This window comes from Cupressus sempervirens, chromosome 8 (assembly GCF_028749045.1).
Source record: "Cupressus sempervirens isolate cs-2001-9-10 chromosome 8, ASM2874904v1, whole genome shotgun sequence".
NCBI lineage: Eukaryota > Viridiplantae > Streptophyta > Pinopsida > Cupressales > Cupressaceae > Cupressus > Cupressus sempervirens.
Genome location: NC_143125.1, coordinates 235,199,396 through 235,227,146, shown reverse-complemented (window position 1 = coordinate 235,227,146; position 27,751 = coordinate 235,199,396). Strand labels below are relative to the sequence as shown.

General features: G+C 30.8%; 1 pseudogene; it reads right to left on the bottom strand.

Annotated features, from left to right (window-relative positions):
* Window positions 1-27,751, bottom strand: part of LOC149542363 (endoglucanase 25-like) — a 64,034-nt pseudogene that overhangs the window by 12,497 nt on the left and 23,786 nt on the right.

Genomic DNA, 27,751 nt, shown 5'->3' with positions numbered 1-27,751 from the left:
ATCCTAGACTATTTTAGGCTATTAAATTTAATAATAAGGGTAACTTTTTATGTATTTTTGAGCCAATAAATTAATGGGTTGACTTGTAAATTAAGTGGAGAATCTCATACACTTGGAATGTACATTGAAACGCAAACTGAACTTTACTGCTAACCCTATTATGTATTTTGAAATCAACCCAAACTATGAACTGTACTGTTTTGTTTATGTTATCTATGTTTTGGGGTTGATTAGATGTTGACCAGTCTTAGGTTGTTACCAGAGGCTCGGGGGTTGTGTGATTGTGATGTTATGGTGAGTTGTTCTCGATCTTTATACCTGACCTTGGTAATGTGATGCTATGCTCTATTATGGATGTCTTTACTAGTTGTTATTGCTTTCTAATTTCCTTGTGTGAAATTGAGGTGTTTTAAAGTGATTTGTTCTTGATGATGTCATGTTGTGACATGTTTTGACTTGACCATTTTGGAGTCTTTGACCAATATTGCAATCTATTATTGGGATACTTGTTGGTTGCTCGTTGGAGAACCATTGGATATTGTGACTTATGATTGATTCCTTTAGTTGCTGATAGAGAATTGTTGTGATCATTATGATTATCATTTGATGCTTTCCAGTTGCTTGTATAGGGCTGAGGTGATATTTTTGATTTGTGATTTCATGAGCCTAGGGTAGGTTATCTATGTGTAGTGTCAGGAAGTGGCTTGCGATGGGGGCCAGGGCCCTAAGTGGCTGCCAGGGTAACTCATTGTAAGTTGTTTTAATAAGTGAAAACATCTCACCTAAATACTGACTTAAATGAACCTAATAATATAACTGTATGTTCTCTCCCATGCCTTGAGTGCTAGTACAAACTAGGATGGGGTAGAGAGAACGCTTGGTTGTGACCTTGCATTTCGTAGTATGCCTCATCAGTACAAGAGGATACTAGTGGCCGCAGGATCACAGGGGACCTGAGATTCCTAAGGGATTGCTCGGGTAACTTTCGACATGACTTTTGCGATGACACTTTCCCGCTTGCATAGTAGGTTCCCTATGTGTCTTTGTGTGCCTCTAGGTCTAGATGTCAATCTATGTTGGAACCTTTGAGCTAGTGTACTTTTAGGATTTCCCAGACTTAGAGAGTTCTTGTGTTTTTTGTTTTGATACCTTGTTTGGGACTTGAGACTATCTCCTTGGCTTGGTGGGAGTGGACCATTTAGGTTCCACGTGGCCGGGTGGTAGTGATTTTAATCTTACCATTGAGATCCATCTGTAGTCACCGTGGCTGGAGCTTTCTTGGTTGGCATTTACCTTCACTATGTTCTTGGATCATTATGATGGATGGTTAGATTTTATGATGGATGTTTTATCATTATGGATGTATGGATGTATCATGTGTGGTGGATGATTTCATTTATTTTATTGTACTTTGTATCATGGATTTGAGGATGATGTATCTTTATTTTTACATATGTATATTCTTTTAAGCCTTTCATACCCTGTGACATGTACAGTGGATGATTGAGCATTCTAAATTAATTTTCCAAGAGGCATTCGGAACAAATGTATATTATGGACATTGAACTTTATTATTATTCTTTCATGTTGATGTGGTGGTTGTTAGACTTAGAATTAATTAAATTTAAATGTGACTCAACGTCTTGGGATCCTTAAGGAATGTAACCTGTTATGTATGTTTGTTAATGATTACATTTTATTGCTTCCACTACTATGTGTTTGATGTGTATGTTATATTTTCTTATTTAAAAAAAAAAAAATGTTTAGCAAACTTAGTAAAACTTTAGCTTAATTCTTTTGGATCCCTTGGCAGGGCGTTACAAAGGTTTTGCATTTAAGATTAAGGATTTCTATTGAAAGATTAGGGTTATGTTAGGGTGTGTGCTTACATCAATATTAGTGTTATGATTAGGTTTTTCATTTTTTTTTATTAAGGCTAATATTATACATTATGGCTAGTATTATATTTATTGTTAGGGTTTTCATGTTGTACTACAATGTCCAATATTATAAACAAATCATGGTTATGAAATTGTTTAATTTTATTTTTTTAAATCTATTGAAAATGATTTTTTGTTTCATATAACTTATTATTATAAAAATAAATTATGACCTTTGTCTCTCATTGTCTGTATAGATAGTTTAGAATAGGGGTCAATTTATAGTTATTTACATTTAAAAGATAAAGAATTATAGAGATAATTTGAAATTATTCTTCAAAAATATTAGTCAAAGGTAAGACTCATTTCTTAATTAATATTTACAAATACCATTTTTTAACAAATTGCAATATAAGTTTAGTATTAGTAGTGAAATTAGAGAATATACATATACATATTATTAGTTCCTATATAACTATTGTTGTTTTCATTTGATTCCATTTGCATTTAAATGTACCAATTAAATTTCAATATTTTTAGAACTCTAGTTCTATTAATTCTATTATATTTTAAAAATTGGAACATACAATTTTTCCTAGATTCTATTGGTTTATGAGGAAAAAGGTAATGAAGAAAATACACTTATATTAAAAAAAATTATCAAATTTATTGCCTTGTTGTTCACTGTTGTATCCAATTCTCGAACAGGTCTCATAGATGTATGTGTTGAGGGCTATGCGAGGGTGTTTGAGGTTTCATGTGTTATTGAGGATATGAGTGAAGAGATTGTTGTTGTAGGTTTTCACACTTTGACTGAGGCATCGTCATTAGTCTCGCTATTGTCGAAGATGGATGAGCACTAGAGACTCTAACCCATATAGGAATGTAGGCAAGTTTAATGGAAGTCAGTATGAAATAACCACAATCGAATGACAATTTCACTTTGTACACTTCTCTGCCAAAACTCTTTCAACCATATTTTTTCCTAGGTCTATGATTTTGTTGAGATTTTTAATGTTCTTGGTAGATGTAGAAGCAAAAATCATGAGTTGTTCATTTGTACCTTCTAAATTTTATTGCACTTAACCCTAGGTTTGTTACAAAATATATCTCATAGCTTGTTAATTTGATTTTGGGGGCTCAAGTGCCATTATTTATTTTTGGAGTCCTAGTTGACCTTCTAAGAGAAACATAGGAATTTTCTACCTATTTATAGTAAAATTCTCAAATAGAACACTTCAAACAATGTTAACAACATGAAAGCTCCTTCACTAGGTTATAAAATCTCCTCAACCTTAACTAAAATTTGTTATCACTACATAAGCTAATCAGAGAGCTCAATTCAATTTTTTTGTTAATGCTTGGATTTTAGCAAAACTACATGCAACTTTATTGAGAATAAAAAAATGACTTAGTATTAGGGAAATTGCACAAAAGCTTCCAAAAAATCCCATCAATGAATTTGGATTCAGAATGCTATTGTTAATAACTTACCAAGCTTAACTAGTCACAAACCCTTTTGGCACTCCGAGACATTATCAAAATAAAATAACTATTTTTCGAGCTTCTCATAATAGTGGGTATGAGTTCCACGTTTTTCACTACCATGACAGGAGCCACACATTCTCCAACATTTACTCCAATGGGGGAGATAAATGGGGTCTCCAATGTTGGAGGTAAAACAAAGAGTAAGAGGGAAGCGAAAGCGAAGGTTCCATTTGAAGCATTTCAATCAATAAAAGCACAACTCAGTAAGTTGTAGTGGTTTACAAAAGACAAATAAATTGTAATAGTTAGATTCATCTTTTGATCTCATTGTAGCCATATCATATGTCTTACTAATTATATCAGTAATCCCTTAGAATCTGTTTCAGGTGACCATTCCTACCAGCTTCAAATTTGTGTTCAAAAGGAGAGGATTAGGGTGTCGAAATGACTTAATCATGATTGCAAGGAAGTAAGATCTGAAACAAAGGCAATAATTAATCATAACTTCCTTTATGAATTTTCGCGCAATTGGAAATAAAAAAATCATAGCTTTCTTAATAATTTCTTAACCTGAAGGCTACGGAATGAGGTACTTAACGGATTGGGTTAATCTAAGAAAAAAAATAGCAGGGCTTTTATGTTGCCCTTGTAATAAATTATAGCTCTTTATTTTTTAGAATTTAACTTTGTATTAGTAGCAGTGTATAGATGGGAAACAGAGGATGTCGATAAATTTGTTTGAAAAACTTGATTCATTTCAGGCAATGAGGAAAACGGTTGCGTTCTTGTACTACCTATCTACCAAAATTACAGACTTGGTTAAGAAATCTAAGATTATTGTTACCATTAACCTCACAAGAGAGTTATGAAATCTATATAATTGTCTAACATTAGATTTCTCTAGCATTAGGAATTCAGATGTTTCTAATTGATGCAAAACAGAAGGATTTTCTAGCAGGAACAAGTTGGGTAAGCCTCAATATGAATGTTTTGCATCAAATAATTCATGTTGAATGTTTTCCTTTGATTTCTTGTTTACTTTGCATTTCAAAATAAAGACAATAGTTTTATGTTGAAATAGCATGCTTTAAATTTGGTTGATATAATTATTAATAGAAAAGGCTATTCATAAAAAATATATATTAAATCTGAGATATGTTACAAAGAATGTTGTTATTGAGATAAAGAGGAGTAAAGTCTTGAATCAAAAAATAGTGTGCAGGTACAAAATTATATATATAAATATTAAATGCTATTTGTCCAATCTAAAATAAAAAAAGACTACCTAGAGAATAATAGTCAATAGAATAAAAGAAATAAAAAATTATAATATAACTTTAATATAGAAATTTTAAAATATTCTAAAGAACAAACTAAAGTTGAAATAACAATTGAAAACTTATATGATACTTACATTTTTGGGTGTTAAAGAATTGGAGTACCTTGTGAAGAGCGATGGTGTATTTATTAGGAGGTTGTGCATGGTAGTGTTTGGGAAGAATGTTGATAATGGTAACAACTAGACCGCAAGTGATGGCTACCAAGGTGATGAGCAATAGTAACCATTTGGCCATCTTATGGATCATAATGATGCAACCAAGATCTACATATTTCTTCTTTTTCTTCTCCTTTCCATGCCCCAACAACCAACCTCGTTGGATCTTGTCCAATTATTCAATATCCATGGGTTTCATCCCATTGTCTTCTAGCTCTGTTGCAAACTCTTCATTTATCTCAGAAGCCCCCCTAAATATTCACATATCAATAAGAAATAAATAAGAATTAATATACAATGGTATTCAATAAACCAATAACTATTTAATAACATTTTAAAAGAAATTGTTGGCAAACTATGATTAATAGTATATATCATTGCTAATTTTTTTGGAGGGACAATTCTTATGTTATTGGATTTTCCCTACCATACCTCCAATTCTTATGTACTTATTTGAATTTCCCTACCATAAATTGGCACATTTTAAGAGAGAAATATAAGAGTACAAAAAATAAGAAACACAAAATGAATTACTTAAGAGAAAAAGACTCACATTATAGATGAAAAACTCAAAAAAAAAACTTTTTTCATATACCCACAAGAACCAACCTAAAACAACACAAGCAAAGCAAACTAGAAGAAGAAGTCTAGAAATTTATTTTGATTTTGTTGCCAAGTCCTCATTTAGTTCATTTAGTTCAAAGAGTGCTAAAAAGGGTCAGCCAATTATACACGTGTTAGTTATAAGCTATTATTGTTTATAATGAAATTACAATTTACAACTTAGCTATATCTATTAACTTACACAATGTAAGTAAAATACAATGTAATTTCTCCTACAATAATATATAAGCATGTGATTGTAATTTGTGCCTCATGAATATTCTTACTCCAATTAAAGATGATACTGAGATAGTTTTGTGCATTAAAGCACAATTACTAAGTAGTTAGAAGAATAAAAGGAAGACACATTACTCTTTGAATATTTTTTACTTTGAGTGCTTAGATTTCCAAACTTAATCTCTGTTGGCTTTGTTATTCCACAAAATACTTAGTTTCCAAACTTAATCTTTATTGGCTTTGTTATTCCACAAAGCTTTGTGCATTGTTATTCTAGAATGTGCTACTTATAAGACCATTTCAATGTTAAAACATGTTAAAGATGTATTGTAGTGAGATGCTAATCTAATATTGTAATATTTGTATATCAATTTTCTAGTATTTATTATTTATCTAGTAACTTTGTATTATTTAATTTGAAAACTTTAGTTTATTATAATTTGTATTTTAAAAATAATAATAAAGATTTAATGATAATTAATATCTTGTTTAAGAAGTTTTTGTCTAACAGAGTTTTTTAACCTCTAAATATATAAAAATCACATGACTTAAAGTAGTTATTTAATTGCACCAATGAAAAAAATGAAGTTTCAATTACAATTTGATTTTTTTTTCACTAATAAATAATTTTAAAAATATGAATCAAAACTATAAAAAATATTTAAAAATTTATAAAATAACTTTTTAAACTATTTAGCTTGAAATAAACATGAATATAAATATCTAATATTTTAAACAAATAGCTGAAAATATAAAATATCTTCATGTTGAAAAGTAAAGGCTAAATTCAAAACTTAAAAATCAAATTTAAACAACAATTTTCAAAAATATCAAATTTAAACAATAAAATTTTAATTTATATTTTTCACTTTACGTATATTCTTTTTCTCTTTCTCTGCACTTTTTTATGTTGTTTGCTGCAACGAACATTTGTTTGGAAAAATTGTAGTCTTTGTGCATGTTGCGGACAAGAGTAATGCAAAGAAATAGATTGGGGACATTTTATTATCTGATCAGATGGTTAGCAAACTATAGATCTTCAAATCTTATAGGATTTATATTGTTGCATTTATGTTTTAAGAATCACCAAGAAGTTTGTTTATCTGAGATTGTAGTGGTTATATATTAGAACCATGCAAATTTTCTGGTGTTTGGTTTGGATTGTGAGTCGAAGGACCTTTTGTGCTTTCAATTTTGATTTCATATTTTTATAGTAGAAATAGGGATTAATTGGACTTCCACTTCTATAGAGGGTGATGGACATAGAAATTATGGCACTCCTTCTGTAATACAAGTATCACCTTTCACTTCTGGTAGATGGTGGCAGGTTCAAGACTTCCATGGAACTTTTCTAGAAAGTGTTGAATATTTTACTTCTATATTTTTTTATTAAAACTATAATAAAACCTTTAGAAAAATTTGCACCAGCTAAAAAAAAAAAACAAACTAATGTTGAGAAATTAATTTAAAAATATACTTGCTTTTAAACTTTAGTATTTGGATGATTGAGATGAGAAATTTTTTTTGAAAAGGATAATGGAAAATACTAGTTCCTGACTAATAATATTGTATTTCCTCACAATTATTTGAAATTTAACCTTGAGATATAATTTGCAACATGTTGTTGGAGGAGATTACAAGCATTTTGTCACAACTTAATTAAAACTATGAACATCATTAAAGTATTTTTTTTTATAAATAATTTTCTAACTACAAAATAACAAGGAAGACTTATTTAAAAATAATAAAAATAATAGCTTAGAAACTTATTACCCTAATTCTATACTAGTTTAAGGTAAACCCTAAATTAAATTGAACTCTAAACTTTACAAATTTCACATTGTTAAAGTATGAGTTTTTATACACAGTAGGAATAACATTTCATGTAGAATTGCATACTATATCAATTGATTACTTAAAAAATAATTCACCTCCTTTAAACATGGTTGAAAAACATGATTACATTAAGCTGATTACATTGTCAAAGACTAAGTGGAGAAAGTAAAGTTTATTCTATATAGAATAGATTTGATAGAAAGTCATTCAAACTTCGTTAAATTTGTCATATCAAAATATTCATAAGTCCCTTTTATATACCCACAAGAACAAGATGTGAAACCATTTAAAGTTAAGATTTTTTAGTAGTACAAAAAATTACCACTTTAAATCATTATCGATATCTACCTATTAAATTATTCTAAATTAAGCTATTAGAAAAAATCTCAAATATGATATTTTTGGGGGACTAGTAGCTCAAGCCGTCCATAATGAACATGTACATTTAGATTAAATTTTTTTTTCTTGTTTTCTCTTTTGTATGGTTTTTTAATGTAGCATTTGGTCATCTAGCTAACCCATTTTTCCCACTGTAAAGAGAGGTTGTTGTTTCAACAAGAGCCACTTCGAATTTTCACAAAAATGAGAAGCTTGGAGGTGGTTTTGGTGAACCTCTATTCTACATATTTTCCCATATGAAATGATGTTTTCATTGATTACGAAATCTATTTACATAGAAATAGAGAAGTCTAATTCTATTTTCATTTTTTAGAGAAGAAAAAAAGAGGGAAAGGAAATAGTTGTGAAAAAATTGTTAGCGAAATCAAGACAAAGAAATGAAAAATTTATGAACGAAGTGAAACTTGTGGCAAATGTTCAGCATAGAAATTGTTCTTATATGTCAGATTCAAGTTCAAGTGAATGTAATTTCATATTCAAGTTCAAGTGAGTTCTAGGTTCAAGTTCAAGTGAATGTAATTTTAGATTCATGTTCAAATAAAGGACAAATAAACAACACCCAATGTGTTATTTTATTGCACCTAATGTGTGCTATTATCAAAATGTCATATGGATAAAATAATTCATAACACCCAATGTGTGTTATTTCATAGCACCCAATACGTGCTCTTATCAAATTGTAATACAAACAAACAAATATATAACACCCAATGTGTGTTATTCTATTGCACCCAATGTGTGCTCTTATCAAATTGTAACATGAACAATACATGTTCATTGCACCCAATGTGTGCTATTTTCAATAATTATGCACCCAAAGTGTGCTAATTCCAATGGGACAAAGTAAGTCTCTATCTGAGACCTATCAAAGTAATAGGCTCATTATATAAATTTAAAGTTGAACAATGGACAACATACATGCTGAAGTATAAAAGTTTCTATTATGTTTCTATTATTTTCTATTCCATCAGATTTTCGGGCCTAACAGAAACCTTGTGAAAGTGATGATAATTTAAAATGAATGTACTAAACTTATTTTCACTCAGGGTAACCTCAAAGACAAGGAAAGATGAAGTATACACCATTATCTTAATGGTGATGATGGTGAGTAAACAGAGGAAGCATCTAGATATCCCTGTCCATCTTGTGGGAATCGAAATGCATATATGTGGCCTACTCAAAAGATTACATTTGAGTTCATTGCACACCATAATGAGAGTGGGAGTCAGCAATCTAGGCAACATCAGGAAAACCACCTTGGTCAAAGCTATTTACAATAGAATTTATGCAAGGGGTTTCATGCTCATGTTAGACAATGTGAATGATAGGAGGCATGACAATTGGTTTAAGAGTTAATAGGGTTATGGGTGTCTTAGAGCTTTGAAAATTTGGAATCTTGGTGTGCTAGGAGATAACTACCAGATTCTTATACTTGTTTGTGGGATTTTTTGGAAGAATTTGGACTGTGGGAGAAAAATAGGGTTACTAGACTTAGAAGCCATTAGGCCTAATTAGCACTAGGTGAAGAAATTGGGTTTTCTTTGGGTTTTTTGTGACCATTAGTGTTAGGTGAGATTAGGAAGGTTATGAAGGACATCTAAAATGTTAGTAGACTCTAAAGGAGTAGAAGCATAAGATCCTAAGAGGGGGTTAGGGTTCTAAGGGAAGGAAGGGCTAGTAGGACTAGTGCCTTGGAAAAAAGATTGAGCCAACATTAGACCAACTACACCTGGGAGGAAAGTTGGGGGAAGAGTTTTGGAGACTTGGGTTGGTAAGAAAGAAAAAGAGAAAGAATAATTGGATGATTCAAGATTAGATACTTAACTAAGAGTGGTTATTGGATATAACCCTAGGCCCTCTGCATCAGAGATTCTAAATTGTCGTTTTGATTGGTCTTTTAATTTTTGTGTTGGTTCTAGGTCTTGTATGACCATGTACAACCTAGAAACCATGTATAATCTATAAATTTTGATATTATAATGAACAAAATTTCTTTTCGATTTGGTTTGGGTTTATATTATGTAGAAATGATGAAGTTATGACAGTTTTGATAAAAGCTGTTATTTCATATTTGAGGATGTCTGACTATAGTCAGATTGAAATGTTTGGTGTGGACACATGTGGATTTAGGAACTCTATTTGTATGAAATAGAATTTTATGTGAACTATCTTTAATTTCCAATTGGTTTGAGTAATTTTCATTCATATTTGTGTAACTTATGTGTATTGGAGTGAAGACTGGTTTTTAAGGATCTCTATTGAAGTGATGGGAAAAGATTGGTGTTTTCTAATTATCTATCCATTGGAAAAATTGATGGCTTATAGATTCAGAAACTAGACTCATGTATGATTAATTATAAATTTTCTTGGAATCATTTGGATTTTTCTTGAGAAAGATATGGGATGCCCTAGGAAGGGTTACAAGTTTTGTTACTGGTTTGTAACAGTAAAAATGGGTCTTAGTATAGAGACCATAACTTGTAATGTATTTATTAGATTGGACTGATATTTGGATATGTTTTAATATGTCTAGTTTTTAAACATTCCTCCAAATGGTTTTGCATGAATCATAAACAAAAGTTATGAATGATGTTCTATGGAATAGAAATCAGACTATGGTATTGGTAAACTTGTGTTGGAAAGTGTTTCATTTTGCCTCATGAGATGTCTAAGAATGAAATTTATTTGATGGATTCTAAAGGGATCAACATGTATCCCATTTGTTGGTTGATTTATAGGATGCTCTACATCATATTGGTATCAGAATGAACCCTAACTCAAGCACTAAAAAAATGGAACTCTAGCCTTAGCACTAAACTAATTTGGACCCCAACTATAAAGCTAAAATATCTCAAATGTACACTAAATGAAATTCAATTATAACCATAAAATAAATTTATCACAACCTTAAGATAAATTCAAATCATATTCCTAAACCTAATTGAACAACAAGTGCCACGTAGTGGCTTGTATTTGCGTAAGTTTAATAATAGTTCAATAAATTAAAATAATATTAGAAAAATTCTCATTGTATTTTTTAAAAAGTATTTCATATTAAATAATTTAAAAAATATATATCTTAATATACAAATATTTCTGACTTAAAATAACTTTATTGTATTTTTTTAATTTTTTAAATATTTACATATTTTAAAAACAATATCTTTTTTAATATTAAAATATTCATCATTAGAAACAATTTCTAATTTATGTCATAATTGTATGCTAATCTATTCATATGTTGAGGTGTATTAATATATTAATATGTTGATTAATCTATTAAATATGTTATTTGTGTATCCAAAAATATGACATTAGAATAGGGTTAGAATAGGGTAGTGCTTCCTATAAATCCCCTCTTATAACACAAATCTGCTCCTACAACACCCCAAACATACTAGTCAACCAATTAGAAGTAAAATACTTTTAGAAATTAAAAAAATTAAAAATCTCCCGTCTATACTTTTGAAAAATAAAAAATTAAAATTAATGATAGAAATACTTAAATGTAGAAATAATAAATAGAATTAATCACTAGTAAAATAAAAATGCCTACAACAAATACAATAATTAGTTCATACACTCACATTGAAAAACAATACAATACACAATGATGTTTGGGCGAGAGTTAAAGGTAATCAATATTTTAAAATAAAAAAATTGAGTAGACTGTGTTGTTTTGGAGAAGTGGGAAAAAGATGATAGATCAATGAAAATGATATTTAAACTAATAACAATATTTTGGATAAGAGCTTTTCTAATATAAAAGTAAATGGCTCTTCTAATCTAAAAGTAATTTATGGGAATTAGGAAATCATATAATTATTAATTTTATAATTAAGTTTTGTTCAAATGAGCTAGACAACTATATGCTAGTTGATCTAATAATACAAAGATGTGGTAGGTTTTTTAGTTTATAATTATTATTATTTTTAAATAATTTAATCGCTATCTTACTTATTGCTTAAATATTTTTGATTTATTTATTTTTTAAATTCTAATTCAAAAAATTAAATATTACATATTTTAGATTTTTTAAATTATGAAAAAATTTTATCTACTATAAATACAAGAAAACATGTTTTTTTAAATTACTACATAGGAAGTTTTTATTTAGATAATTAAATTCCCATTGGTATATACTTAATATGTATAATATATATTTGAATATAATATAAAACTTTAAGAAAAATAAATACAATCAAAGTAAAAAATTGAAAATTAATTTTCAAAAACAATTGAACTACTATCATATTTGAATTAGTTCCCTTATATTAGAATCACCTTAGGATTAATATGTTGAAGTTTAATAATTAAATATGTGATTTGTGTATCAAAAAATATGGCATTAGAATAGGGTAGTGCTTCCTCTAGATCTGCTCCTATAACACCCCTTACATAGTAGCCAATCAATGAGAAGTAAAATAATTTTAGAAATTTAAAAACTTAAAAATCTCACATCTATACTATAGAAAAATAAAAAATTAAAACCCAAGATAGAAATACTTAAATATATCTGGTTGAAATAAAAAGAATTAATCACTAGTAAAGTAGAACTGATTGCAATAGTATATTGCCTACGACAAATACAATAAAATAATAAACCACACATAAGAGAGTACATGACAAAGATTTAAAATGGTTCCCTCTATTCATGGACTACGTCCACAAACAACAAGTCTAATGTTTTTATTATCTAACGATTACAATATGATTACAATCTATAATACCTTATAGCTCAATACCTCTGCAAGAAGCTACAATCTCATCATACATTATGAAATCTATAACTCTAAAGTCATTTTATACATGTTTTTGTCACTTACAAAATTAAGGCTAGAACAAGTCGTCCAATAGAAAAACAATAGGGAGCACATATAAGGCTTTGCCTTAGAGGGAAAAATCAACCTTTGAATCTGATTAGGCTCACATCACAACAAAAGTGTGTGTGTGTGTGTGTGTGTGTGTGTGTGTGTGTGTGTGTGTGTGTGTGTGTGTGTGTGTGTGTGTGTGAATTGTAGATACAAATAATTAACAATACTATTCACTTTTCATTGTTCTCTAGCCTTGTTTAGTGGGTAATTATCCCTAAGTCTTCTTTCAAAGTGTTATCTAATATCATTTGAGGGGATCTTGGGTAACACTCTGAAATGTCCACTTTATTAACTTTGTAAGTTTGACAAACTATACAAGGAACTTACTCAATATCTAGAAAGTGTCAAGTCACATACAAAGACAATTAAAACAACTACTTGCAAGCTTTTGTGCTTGCCATGATGAGCCGATAGGTATTTAATAAATTTTAAAAAAAAAATTAATGTACATAAATTAAATTAAGATTAATTTTTTATTTAAACAAATAAAAATAAAAAATGATCTAGGAGGTTGAAGCCATGACCTCCCAGATAAAGGACTCGTAATTTACCATTGTGTTGTACACTATTGGCCAAAATGTTTTGTTTAATGAACCAAATCAATATTATTTATTCATTTGATGTATCATGTACTAATAAATTATCATCTAAAAAAATCTTCCCATAAGAAAAACTATTATGAAAAATTAATAGGAAACTAACATGAAATTAATAGGACGTATAAACTGAAGAATAAAAAATAAACTAAAAAAAATTAAAAACTAAATTAATTGAAAGTCTATTAATGTTAATATATGAATAAACATTTAAAAAAAATCTATTATGAGACATACTTAAAAACAATATTAAAAAATATATTAAAGAAATAACAAGTCCTCCCATAAATATCTTATTGACTAAACTAAAAATCAATATGTAAAGTGAAAAGTTAAACTAATTAAAAAAATGAATTTAAATAATTTAAAAACTAAAAATTCAATAAATTTTGAGGCTAGAGGCATTATAAATTTGCTTCAAACAAGATTAATGTAGCTCAACAACCTAATGGTAGAATTCACATATACCCACAAAGAAGTTCAAGAGGAACTTCTCAAATGACAAGACCTTGAATCCTGCTTGCATGTAGCCCAACCTTCAATCGACCCTCCCTATCAAGAGAAAATTTGCAATGATCAAATTCTAATGGAACTAGAATCGGTCTATAATGTGTTTGACATCAATCAAATGGTTGATTACTTTGAAGTTATGTGTTTCCCTCAGCCCAATCCTAGCTACAATCCTTATCATCCTGATGTGGATTTGCCATCTAGTTCAGAACTAGGTTTACACTCCATGAACTCAGAAGCTCATTGTCCTTTACAATGCCTTGGCTTAGTTAACAATATGCGAGGGGAGAAATCTCCTAATTGTGGCAAAATTACAAAGAAAAGAGGTAGGAAATCTATATCAAATTCAAGGAAGCAAGATAGTGATGATGGGAATCAAGTCAAACTTGCCTCTCTTTTTCAAAATGCAAAGGGGAAGGGCCTTCCATCTTCTCAATGAAGATTACATCCTGGAATATAAGGGGTTGTACCCCCTACAAGCAATGCTTGTAAGAATTTCCTTAAAACTCTTGCTTCAAACATTATCCTTATCCAAGAATCTAAGTTGCAAGTAGAAAAACTTATAAGACTTGACTAGAAAATGGGTACTTGGAAAGTATGGGTTCATCATGTCCTCTCTACATCTAGAGACCTTTCTTGTTTGTGGAACCCTAAATCAGTCCACTTCAACCCTATTGAAATTCATCCAAACTTGATTAGGGGGTAGGTAAAGAGAGTTTCCTCCTCCTTATCCTCTATTTTTCTCAATATCTACGGCCTCATATCATCCTCTTAGAAGTTTGAGATTTGGGAGGAGTTAACCAACTTTCTCTTGGCTCATCAGGATTCTAACATCATTCTTGGGGGAAACTTCAATGCCATCTCTAACTTAGAGGAAAAATTGGAGGTATCAAGTCCCTAAATCAAGCATCCTATGATTTCAACCAGTGAATCTTGTCTTGTAACCCCATGGATATTCACACAACCAATGGGGTTTGTACTTGAAATAATAAGTGATCTAGACTGGACCTCATACTAGAAAGGGTGGACATATTTTTTCTTTTTGAGGATCTAGCTTTCTTCAATTACTATTTTTTTAGTAGAGATCATGTCTCTTTCTGGCTCAGATCACTTCTCCATTAGGCTTGGTATCTCTGAAGAAGCTAGACCAAGTAGAAATAATTTCAAGTGTGAAAAGATGTGGTTCCATGACAAGAACTTATTTTTCCTTCTAGAACTGTGGTGGAATGAGGTATCTTTCTAGGGCTCCAAAATAATCTATTTGGTATCAAAACTAATAACACCTTAAATTGAAGATCAAAGAGTGGAACAAACACTCCTTTAACAACATTTTTAAAGAACTTAATAAAATGGAAAAAGACATTATGGAATTAAATGAGGTAGTTTTGAGTAGAGGAAAGGATAATGATCTTTAGTATCAGGAAAAGGAACTCTCGAGTAAACAAGCTAATCTCCTATCAAAAGAAGAATTTTTTGGGAAGCAAAAATCTAGAGAATCTTGGCTTTCAACAGGGAACAAAAACACCAAGTTCTTTCTTAATTGTTCCAAATTGAGACAATTGGTAAATAAAATCACTAAAATAAAAAAATCACAAGGCATCTTAGTGGAAGAACCTGAAGCCATTATTGTTGAAGCTATTAAATATTTTGAGGAGGTGCTCAATAATTGGAACTTCTTGGATCCCCCAACCCAATCAGCCTTGTTGAGCAATATTGCTCATTTAGTAACCAATGAACAAAGTGCTACTCTAAAAAAGAAGTATACTAAAGAAGAAATCAAATTGGCTCTTTTTCAAATGCACCCAAATAAGGCCCCTGGCCCTAATGGTTTCTACGCTAGCTTCTTGAAAAAGTGCTAGCATTTTCTAGGTGATGAACTTTGGCAAGCCATTGAGGATACCATAAATTTGGGCAATCTTCTAAAATAAATCAATCATATCTTCCTTACTCTCATCCCAAAAGGAATGAAGCACTGAACTTTGGATATTTCATACCTATGGCCTTGTATAACACAATCTAAAAAATCCTCACCAAAGCCTTGGCCAATTAGCTGAAGCTTATTCTCCCTCTCATTGTCTCAGAAGAGAAAATGAGATTTATCCCTGGTCTATCCATAGTGGATGGGGTTATCATCATTTAGGAACTCGACCATTCAGTCCAAACCAAAAAAACCCCTTGTATGTTAGTGAAGATGGATATTCAAAAAAATATATTACAAGGTGGATGTAATGCTCCACTAGGGAACCCAAAAGAAATTAAGCTAAAGTTTCACTAAGTTTGTCAAACATTTTTTTTTGAAAGATAATAACAACAAGAGATATAATATAGTGGAAGCATTAACTCACATACATAACAACCATCATAAAATAGATTACAACTCTTAAGGGTCCCATGATGTTGAATCACATTTAAGTTTAATTAATACTAAATCTGATACATAACAAATCCACATCAAAGAATAAGTACAAGTACAAATCCATTTAAATAATATACAATTATATCAAATGCCAATTGGCAATAATTAGCATGTCACGTGGCAATAATCAAAATGTTTAATCATCCACTATACGAATCACAAGGTATGAAAAGCTCAAATAATATACATCATGAATATAATACATCATCTCATAAGATCTCTTAAAATCAAATACAAACAACAGAGTATATTCATCCAACATATATACAAGATTAGATAGAAAGGAACATCTACACAAACACATCCAACAACAACATCCTGTTGTCGGATCTCAATGGTATAAGAAAATGCACTACCACCCGACCTCGTGGAACCTAAATTGCCCACTCCCACTATACCGAGGAGATAGACTCAAGTCCCATACATATATCAAAACACAAGTCAAAACCAAAATCTAGGTCAAGGAAACACATGAAAGCAAACTATCTCAAAGGGTACCAAGACACAAGTATCATCTAATTCTAGAGGCAACAAAGACATGTAGGAAATCTACTATGTAAGTGTGCAAGTGTCATCGCAAGAGCCAACTCTAAGGTTACCCTAGTAGCCAATCTGGACTTTGACCCCCTAGTGTCTCTATGTAGCACCAATATCCTTTCATACAAATAAGACATACTAACAAAAGCAAGGTTGCAACCAAGCATCCACTCTACTCCCGTCCTAGCCTGTACTAGCACTCGAGGCATGGGCGAGGAAAAACAATGACTCTTATTAGTTCATTTTAAACCCAATTAATGAAATGTTATCACTTATTAAAACAACCTACAATGGGTTATCCATGAAACCACTTAGGGCTTCAGCCTCCATTGCAAGCCACTTCCCAACATACACATAGATTACCTACCCTAGGCTCATAAAAGCATAAATTATAGTATCACAATTTTCACCTCAGCCCTTTACAATTGACTGGAAAAGCACATCAATCCTATATAAGCAACTAGAAAACATCCAAAGATAATTGATCAAAGACTCAAAGGTTACACTAGAAAAGTCACACCATTCACCTCAATTATACACAAGAAAATTGGAAAGCAATAACAACCAACAAATCATAATTCATGTAAAAACACATGACACATCACCATGGTCGAGTATTAAAGATCATATACATAACACCATCACAGAACAAAACCCCCACACCTTGGGTAAACATCCTAATTTGGTCAAAGTACTAAGTCAAAACTCGAACCCCAAATCATACAATACAACATACATCACGTCAACAGTAATTCATAATTCATTTGTTTCAAAACATACATATCCATTTTACGAACAGGGTTTCAATTCTCATCTGTTCAAAAGTGGTATATTTGTTAAGGGCTTTTGAGTTTATAAAATCTGAAAGGACTTAACAATTCATTTAGAAATCATTAAAACATAAAACCCCATTTTTGTATAAAAATGATCTACCAACACCAATAACTATTAAAATTCTCTAAATTAGAAAATTATTATTATATTTTTAAATTTCAAAATTAACCTTATATCCAAATCTTTTAATAATTATTATTAAAATTAAGAATAACAATTATTAAATTATTAAAATAATAACATATTAAATTATCAATAAAATAATACTAACTTCCTAATAACCATACTTACTAAATTTAATAATATAATATAATTAATTAAAAACTATTAACAATATAAAATAAAAAAAATATTTAAAAAAAAAAATTATAAAATAACAAAACACATATAATATACTTAAAAAAAAAACTTTTAAGTCATAAAGGCTTGGCAGCGACTACGCTGCCCAAGCCAGTTGTGGCGCTCGTCAGCCAGTCGTGGCGCTCGTCAGCCTTGACCTGCGACCCTAGGAAAAGACAAGGAGAAAAGGTGGGTGGGGGGTGGTGGCACCCACCCTCCATAAATTTTATTTATTATTATTTTTTAAACATCCAAACAACATAAAGCCCTCTTTGTAGTAATATATTATTATATTTGTTTAAAATAATATAAACGTTTTCTCAAAAAACATAGTGTAAACAAAATAAAAAATAATTACCATTTCTAATATAATTATTACCGTAGTAATTTATTTACTGTGCTAATATTTATATAATTATTTTTTAAATGAAAATTTCACCATAGATTTGATATTGAACCCTGGGATAAACAACTAAAGTAAATTAACAATTTTGGTGTTTCTTTTCTAACCTCATAACCCAATTTTAATTAATCAAATTACGAATGCAAGATTCCCAAACAAGGGTTTTCAATTAATTAAATCATTCACAGACATTTCCAAGAACGAATAACAAAAAACTTCAATATGAGGGTTTTATCCTGAATAAATTCTAAAAACATATCCATAAGAAGACATCGAGAAGGCAAATATTTTAAAGAATGAATCTACTATGCAAAAACCCACAAGATCCTTCCTGAATCTGATGCTAAAATGACGAATGCACAAAACTCACAAACAATCCTTTTTCTTTCGTAAACCCTCTTCTTGAAAAATTGGCTCCTCTAAATCTTCGTTCTGCAAAAATGAGCTCTGATATCCTAATAAAGAGCTTTTCCCCAAATTAAGGCTTCGATTGTGCAATCAAGCAAAACCCCTTTTCCAAGTAATTACTTTATTATATTTTAATTTTCATGCACAACCCTTTTGCAATAAATTAAAATATATTTATTAAATCAAATTCTTTCTTTAATTAATTATAAGACGTCTTTAATAATATATTTATTAATTCAACTAGTAATATTATTTAGAGTTTATTATTAAAATGAAACTCCTAAATAAATTATTATTAAATAAAATATGTCAAAATTAGAGTTTTAACTATATCTTTAAATTTAATTCTTTTATTTAATTAATTTCTTAATCAATTAAATATAATTAAATATTAAATTTTCTTTATAATATTTTCATTAAATTAAATCATTAAATTATCTTTTAATTTGATTTAATTATAACTAAAAATCACTATAGACCCACAAGACTAAATACGACAACTCAACTGAAGACAAATAACATAATCAAACTCTAGGGTCAAAATCACAAATTCACATCATTTGACAAATTTAGACGGGTAAACAACTTAGATACTTGTCCTACTTTCTAGGACAATTGGCTTAGGTTTAGGATTTGGACTCAAGCATTTATTATAATTGAAAATCAAAACATACCTGCAAGACTAAATATGACAACTCAAATGAAGACAAAGAACATAATCAAACTCAAGGGTCAAAATCATGAATTCACATCACATGACGAATTTAGACGGGTAAACAATTCAGATACTTGTCTTACTTTCTAGGACAATTGGCTTAGGTTTAGGATTTGGACTCAAGCATTATCTCCCCTCTTTTACCATTGAGATAGTGCAATAGGGTACGTTCATCCTGGAAATTCAGGGAAGTCGATACCCAATACTTGCAATCTACATAAAATCCATGCATGTACATACACATATATTCTAAACTAAATAAGCAATGGCAGGGAGTGGTGCAAACATCATACATAAAGTAAAACATACATGTACACCATACATATGCAAGTATGGGGTAAGTATCCATAAATAATTCATCTAACTAATCATCACAAGTTAACATAAATCACTAAATGAACATATATATTATCATCAAAGTAATCCTAAACACATGAAATAACTAAGTAACTCATTTTTGGTAATGGCCAACATCCCTCGCAGGATTCGCAACATGGCTTAATCGCCTCTTGTGGTTCTATAAGACTATTGGTTGTATCAAGAATTAATAGGTCGATCTTTTGGTGCAATGACAACCTCTCCCTTTCTAACAATTGGTATTAGAGCTTGGTCACAGGTTCGAATTCTGCTAGCCACGATGAGTGACACTGGGAAGGGGATTGTTGGCAGTAGGCCAGCATCCCTTGTAGGATTTGCGACATGGCTTAATCGCCTCATGTGGTTCTATAAGACTATTGGTTGTATTGGGCATTAATAGGTCAATCTTTTGGTGCAATGACAATCCTGTCATTTTTAACACTCATCACATAAATCAACTAAGTATGAAATAAAATTTAATCAAATTTGGTAACCAAGTACCAATAATCATAGAACATGCCTAAAAGAATCCAATAAAACAAATCTGAAAAGTCAAGTATGGGTAGGCATTATAGTGGATTGGAGATTTTAATGCAAGTGCATAGAGGTATTCAGATTTTCTAGAAGCTAGATTCATCTTATCTTTAGTTGCATCTCCTCCCCCAATATGTCTATTCTCATTAATGGGTCACTTGAGGGCTTCTTTGATGTGTCCAAAGGTCTTAGGAAAGGAGACCCCATCTCCCCTTTCTTGTTAGTAATTATGGAAGAGACATTTGGTAGACTCATCAGTGCTTCTCATGACCATCACACCTTATATGGAATCAAAGTTACTAATGGAATCCCAAATATTAACCACCAACAATTTGGTGATAACACTATTATGCCAATGAATTTCTCTATAGTTGAAGCCACATCTCTTAAGAACATTCTTGAGATATATGAGGGCATTAGGACAGATCATCAATAAGGATAAATTTGAAGTCTTTTTCATTAACTCATTCCTTAAAAACAAGATTTGCAACATCTTGGGCTTCAAGAGAGGGGTTTTCCCTTGTAAATACTTGGGAATGCCCTTGGACAAGGGCAATAACTCTAATAAGGCATGGTAATACATCATTTTGAACATGAATACCGAAATGGATAACTGGAAATCGAGATGGTTATCCAATGCAGGTCATCTAATCGTGATTAAATGTGTCCTTTTGGCCCTACCTTCTTACCAAATGACATGCATCCCCTTGTCCTCCAAATCCAATATGAAATTGGAAAAGAAGACCATAACATTATTTTGGTAGGGGATCTCCCAACAAGAAGTTGGCTCTTATGAAGTGGGATAACATTTTCAAACCTGTCTCTTATGGGGATCTTGGAATCAAAAAGCTACTATGGAAAAGAAAAGCCTCTAGGCTAAATTAGTTTGGAGACTATTCCAAGAATCCAATAGAAAATGGTCTCAAATTATCTATCATAAGTACCTTTCCCCATTAGAGCCCTTAGTATTTTTAGAACAAACTCCCCTCCCAAAGGATCAAAAGTATGGAATTCCATGCTAGATAATAGACACATCATTAACCAACACCTCACCTGGGATTTTGGGAATGAGAAATCAATTTTATTTTGGGAAGACTCTTGGGATGGATATCCTTCCCTTGAATCAGTCATTCCTTCCAATATCATCAACTCCATGAAAGTGGCATGTGGGCCTCATTTTAATGTCTATATCAATATAAATATCAATGATAATGCCTTCAATTAGAGATGGAAATCATGGGAAAATTCACCCATATCCCCAGAGGAAAGAGCTCTACTTGTCTCTACTCTCAAGGATAGTCATGTCTTCTCTAAAGTCTCTGATGATTCATTAATTTGGTCAGTTGCTAAATTTGGAATATATTATGTCAAAGATGTATATAAGGCCATATCCTCACAAATTCTTTGGACACCAAGTTTCCCTTGGACCTATGTTGGGATAAATGTTGCCTCCTAAAGGCTGGAATGTTTCTTTAGGCTATAGCTCAAGACAAAATCTTGAGAATAGATTGGTTCAGGAAAATTGGCTTTGAAGGGCCTTCTTGTTTTGTCCATTGTAAGAAGAATGAGGAATCAATAGACTACTTGCTTCTTCATTTTCCTTTTACCTAGCATTTATGGACTTGGATTTGTAAAACGCTGCATTATCAATCAACATTTCCAGTTAATCTCTTAAGCCATCTCAGAGCTTGGCCTACCAAGTCCAACAAAAATACATATAGTGCTCTTTGGAAATCAACATTGTCAATCCTACTATGGGAAATATTGAAGGAACACAATCGAAGAATATTTCAAGATATTGCAATGGACATTTCCTCTCTCTGTAACAAGATGCAAGCTAGCATTGTGAAGAACATTAAAAATAGACTACACTCTGTTACCAATCATGAAGGCAATTTTTTAGAGTGGGATGCCCTCATGAAAAAGGAATGGGTTGGCCTCATTACCCTAGTTTTTATGGGAAAGGGTGCTTCCTCCATAAAAGTCAAGAGACAAAACTATATATTGACTCATCCCCTCTCATGGTTCAAACTCAACTTTGATGGAGCATCCAAAGGTAATCCTAAGACTGTTGAAATTGGCTTCATTATCCATGATTGGCATTGAAAGGTTTGTGCTCATGGGTCAAACCTATATATCCCTCCACTAACATGTGTTTCTGAAATAGAAGCTCTTGTGGAATGCTTAAAAACTTGTAGGATCCTAAACATTGAAATTTTGATTATTGAGGGGGAATCTTAGATCATTTTACATGCCCTCAGAAAATTATCTACCCCTAATTGGTCCCTTTACTCTAGATTAGTAAGAGCATTGACTCATCTAGACCCCCTCAACACTTACACAATCGTTCATATTTATCAAGAAGGTAATTCTCTATTGGACTTCTTAGCATATTTTGGGGCCAATGGAACCCATCTACTTGTATTTCCCTAAACTATAGTCTCTAAAGATTTATTTGGTTTATATCCCTACCCTAAACCCATTTCTTTTTCTCCCCATATTTTTGAAGTATTCCTTCTAATCATTTAAGTGAGAGTCTTTCATTTCTTTTTGGAATTATGACTTATTACCCTTATTCCAAGTGGTACAAAGATTTGTGTGATTGCTACCTTTGGCAGCATTACCATTATTATTTTTTCATTTCATAAGATGCCATATCCCTTAGTTTTTGAGTTGATTTTGAAAACTCATACACTTTGTGGGAAAATTTTTCTTTATATAGCTTTTCACATTCTTATAATGCTCACCTCCAAAAATTGGACACTAACATTAGGATGAAGATAGGACATTGGTTCTTGCAATTTTGGGGAAGAATTTTGAAGAGGAGGCTTAGGTTGATGTTGTATGATTATTCTTCCCATAGTTTTATTATGAGGTTTTAAAGGAAAATAGTGGGAAATGAATATTCCATATTGGAGGAAAGGCCTAAATCTAATGTGAGAATTGTAGCAATGTTCGTCTCTTCCATTCTCCACATTGGTGGGGATAAAAGGGTTATTCTAGAGCTCTACAATAGTCTCTTCAAGGCTCACCTAGTGGTCAAATTGGATGTAATCTTGAATAACATCGATGCCAACCTTTGTATTCTAAATTGTAGTAACTTTTGGGTGGTGAATAGGGTTGTCAAAGTCAAGCCCATCCTCGTTATCAAGAATGAGGCATACTTTAACTCAAGAATACCTTTCATCCACTTAAACTGGTAGCTTCTTTTAGATGTTATGAACATCTACAACCCTCCTAAGTAGCATAGAATCTCTTGGTTTCTCATCTCCGATTATGTGGATGATAGAAAAGTGGAGGTTGACTCATCTTCAAATGATGAGTAAAGGGATCTAGAAGCTATTTTTGTTTTTTTGATTGAACTCTCAACAAATGTGTAATCTTGTAAGACATTATAATCTTTTGAAATGGTCACAATAACTTGTTTTGACCTCTTATTTATATTTTATGTGATAATACACAACACCCTAATATTATATGTCCACCTTTTTTAAAGTTTGAGTCAAACACACTTATTAGACTAAGTTGTTTTTGGAGTTATTGTAATGCCTGCCAAGGGATCCAAAAGAATTAACCTAAAGTTTTACTTAGTTTGTTAAACAATTTTTTTTTTTTGAACAAGAAGAATAACATACACATCAAACACATAGTAGCGGAAGCAATAACATACAATAATATATAAGCATACATAATATGTTACATTCCTTAAGGATCCCATGACGTTGAGTCACATTTAAATTTAATTAATACTAAGTCCAACAAACACCACATCCATATGAAAGAATAATTAAAAAGTCCAATGTCCATTTAAATAATATAAATTTGTTCCGAATGGCTCTTGGCAAATTAAATTCAGAATGCTCAATCATCCATTGTACATGTCACAGGGTATGAAAGGCTAAAAGAGTATACATATGTAGAAACAAAAATACATCATCCTCCTCAGATCCATGATATAGGTGCAATAAAATAAATGAAACCATAACATACATGATACATCCATCCTTCATAAAAGATATATACATCCTTCATGAAATATAACCATCCATCAAAATGATATAGAGATAGAATGAAAGAAAATGCAGACAAGGAAGCTCTAGCCATGGTGACAATGGACAGATCTCAATGGTAAGAGTAAAAAGCACTACCACCCGACCACGTGGAACCTAAATGGCCCACTCCCATTGCACTAAGGAGATAGTCTCAAGTCCCAAACAGGATATCAAAGCAAATATCAAAGTACTCTCTAAGTCCAAAAAATCCTAAAAGCATTCTAACTCAAGTGTTCCAAGACAAATCAACATCTATACCTAGAGGTACACAAGACACATAGGAAACCTACTATGTAAGCAGGCAAGTGTCATCACACAAATCACATTGGAGTTACCTTGGTAGTCTCTTAGGACCCCAGGATCCCTAGTGATCTCGATGTAGCCACTACTATCCTTTCGCACTGACAAGGTATACTACAGAATGCAAGGTCGCAACCAAACATTCTCTCTACTCCCATCCTAGTCTATACTAGCACTCGAGGCATGGGTGAGAACATACAAAGACTCTTATTAGGTTCATTTAACTCTCAATTAGTGTAATGTTTTCACTTATTAAACAACTTACAATGGGTTACCTGGGAACCACTTAGGGCCCCGACCCCCATTGCAAGCCACTTCCCAACAACACATATAGATTACCTACTCTAAGCTCATGAAATCACAAATCAAAGAATCATAGTAAAATCACCTCAGTCTTATACAAGTGACTGGAAAGCATCATAAAGATAATCATTTTAATCACATCAATTCTTTGCGAGCAACTGGAAAGCATCAAAGATAAATCACAATATCCATCGGTTCTTAACGAGTAACCAGAAAGTATCCCAATAATATCGATCAACGAATCAAAATGGTTAAGTCAAACATGTCACAACATGACATTATCAAGAACATAGCAAACACTTCAGTCCTATAAAAGTGACTGGAAAGCAACTCAATTATAACTGATCGAGGACTCAAAAATGGTTAAGTCAAATATCTCATAGCATAAATCTCATCATCCCACAAGGCACTAAAAACAATAATCAACAATATAAACACACTCAACATAGAGCATACCATCACATACCATGGTTAAGTAAAAGTAATCAAGATCGAGTCAGCATGATACCACACTCACAAAACCTCCGAGCCTTTGGTAACAACCTAAGATTGGTTAAAGCTAGATCAACCTGAAAACCCCAAACATAGACAACATATAGATACAAAGTGTAAGTTTCATGTTTCAGTTTATTTTGAAAATACATGGTTGGGTTAAATGGAAATTTTCAATTTCCGTTCCAATGTATGTTTCCAAGTAGATAAAATTCACAAATTAACCTTAAAATTAACCCATTTTAATATTCAAATCAAATGTACAATTATCTTGATCTCGTATCAAGTCAATTATTTAAAGACAATAAGTTCAAGGGTAATTATTTATTTAATTTTATAATAATCATTGATTATTAAAAATTAAATACCCACAATCCCAATCATAATGTTCATTAAATAATAACAACAATAAATATAATTAAACATCTGTCGATTGATGTTAATTATTAATTTCAAATTAGCACCATTAATAACCCAAATTACTTAAATTTAATAATTATTAATTATTAAAAATTATAACTCTTAAAAAATATTTAATAATTAATATTCATTAATTATTAATTAATATTCATTAATTATTAATTAATTAAAAATTCTTGATAAAAATTATTTAATAATTAATATTTATTAATTATTAATTAATTAAATAATATTAATAAATTACTATTAATAAATTTTATTAACAAATTATATAAATAATAATAATTAATATTAACAAATTATATTAAAAATAATAATAAAATTAAAATTAAAAATAAATAAATTTTAAGACATAAACAAAAAGAAATTAAAACTCACCTTGGCTTACCTTGCCACTGGCTTAAAAAGAAAGGCCACGACCCTAACCTACTGTCATAGGGCCTACGATGGCTATCACAGTGCTTGCGATAGCAAGTATGGCTACCACCGATGGGCCAGGGGTTGGGAGGTGGGGGGTGGTGGCGCTACCTCCCCCCAATCATATTTTATTATATATATATATATATATATATATATTTAAAACAATATTTCAACAATATATATATTTAAAAATATATTTTATATAAATTCTATAAACAATAACGCCCACCCCCACCCCCACCCCCATCCCCAAACAAAATTTTATATATATATATATATACACATATACATACATATGTATATATATATACATATGTGTATATACATACATATGTATATATACATATACATATATATTATATATACATATACATATGTATATATATACACACACATGTATATATATACACACACATGTATATATATATACATATGTGTATATATATATACACACATGTGTATATATATATATACACACATGTGTATATATATAGTATGTATATATATATACACACACACATATATATATACACACATGTGTATATATATATACATGTATATACACATGTGTGTATGTATACACACATGTGTATGTATACACACATGTGTGTATGTATATACACATGTGTGTGTGTATATACACACATGTGTATACACATTTATGTATATATATACACAGATGTGTATATACATGTGTATATATATACACAGATGTGTATACACATGTGTGTATATATATACACACACATTTGTGTATATATATATACACATGTGTATATATATAGATGTGTATATACATGTGTATATATATACACAGATGTGTATACACATGTGTGTATATATATACACACACATCTGTGTATATATAGTGTATATATATACACAGATGTGTATACACATGTGTGTGTATATATATACACACATGTGTGTATATATACACACACACATGTGTATATATATACACATACATATGTGTATATACATGTGTATATATATACACTATGTATATATATACACACATGTATATAGACATATGTATATATATAGATGTGTATATACATGTGTATATATATACACAAATGTGTATACACATGTGTGTATATATATACACATACATCTGTGTATATATAGTGTATATACATGTGTATATATATACACAGATGTGTATACACATGTGTGTATATATATACACACATGTGTGTATATATATACACACATGTGTGTATATATATACACACATGTGTATACACATCTGTATACACATGTGTGTATATATATACACACATGTGTGTATATATATACA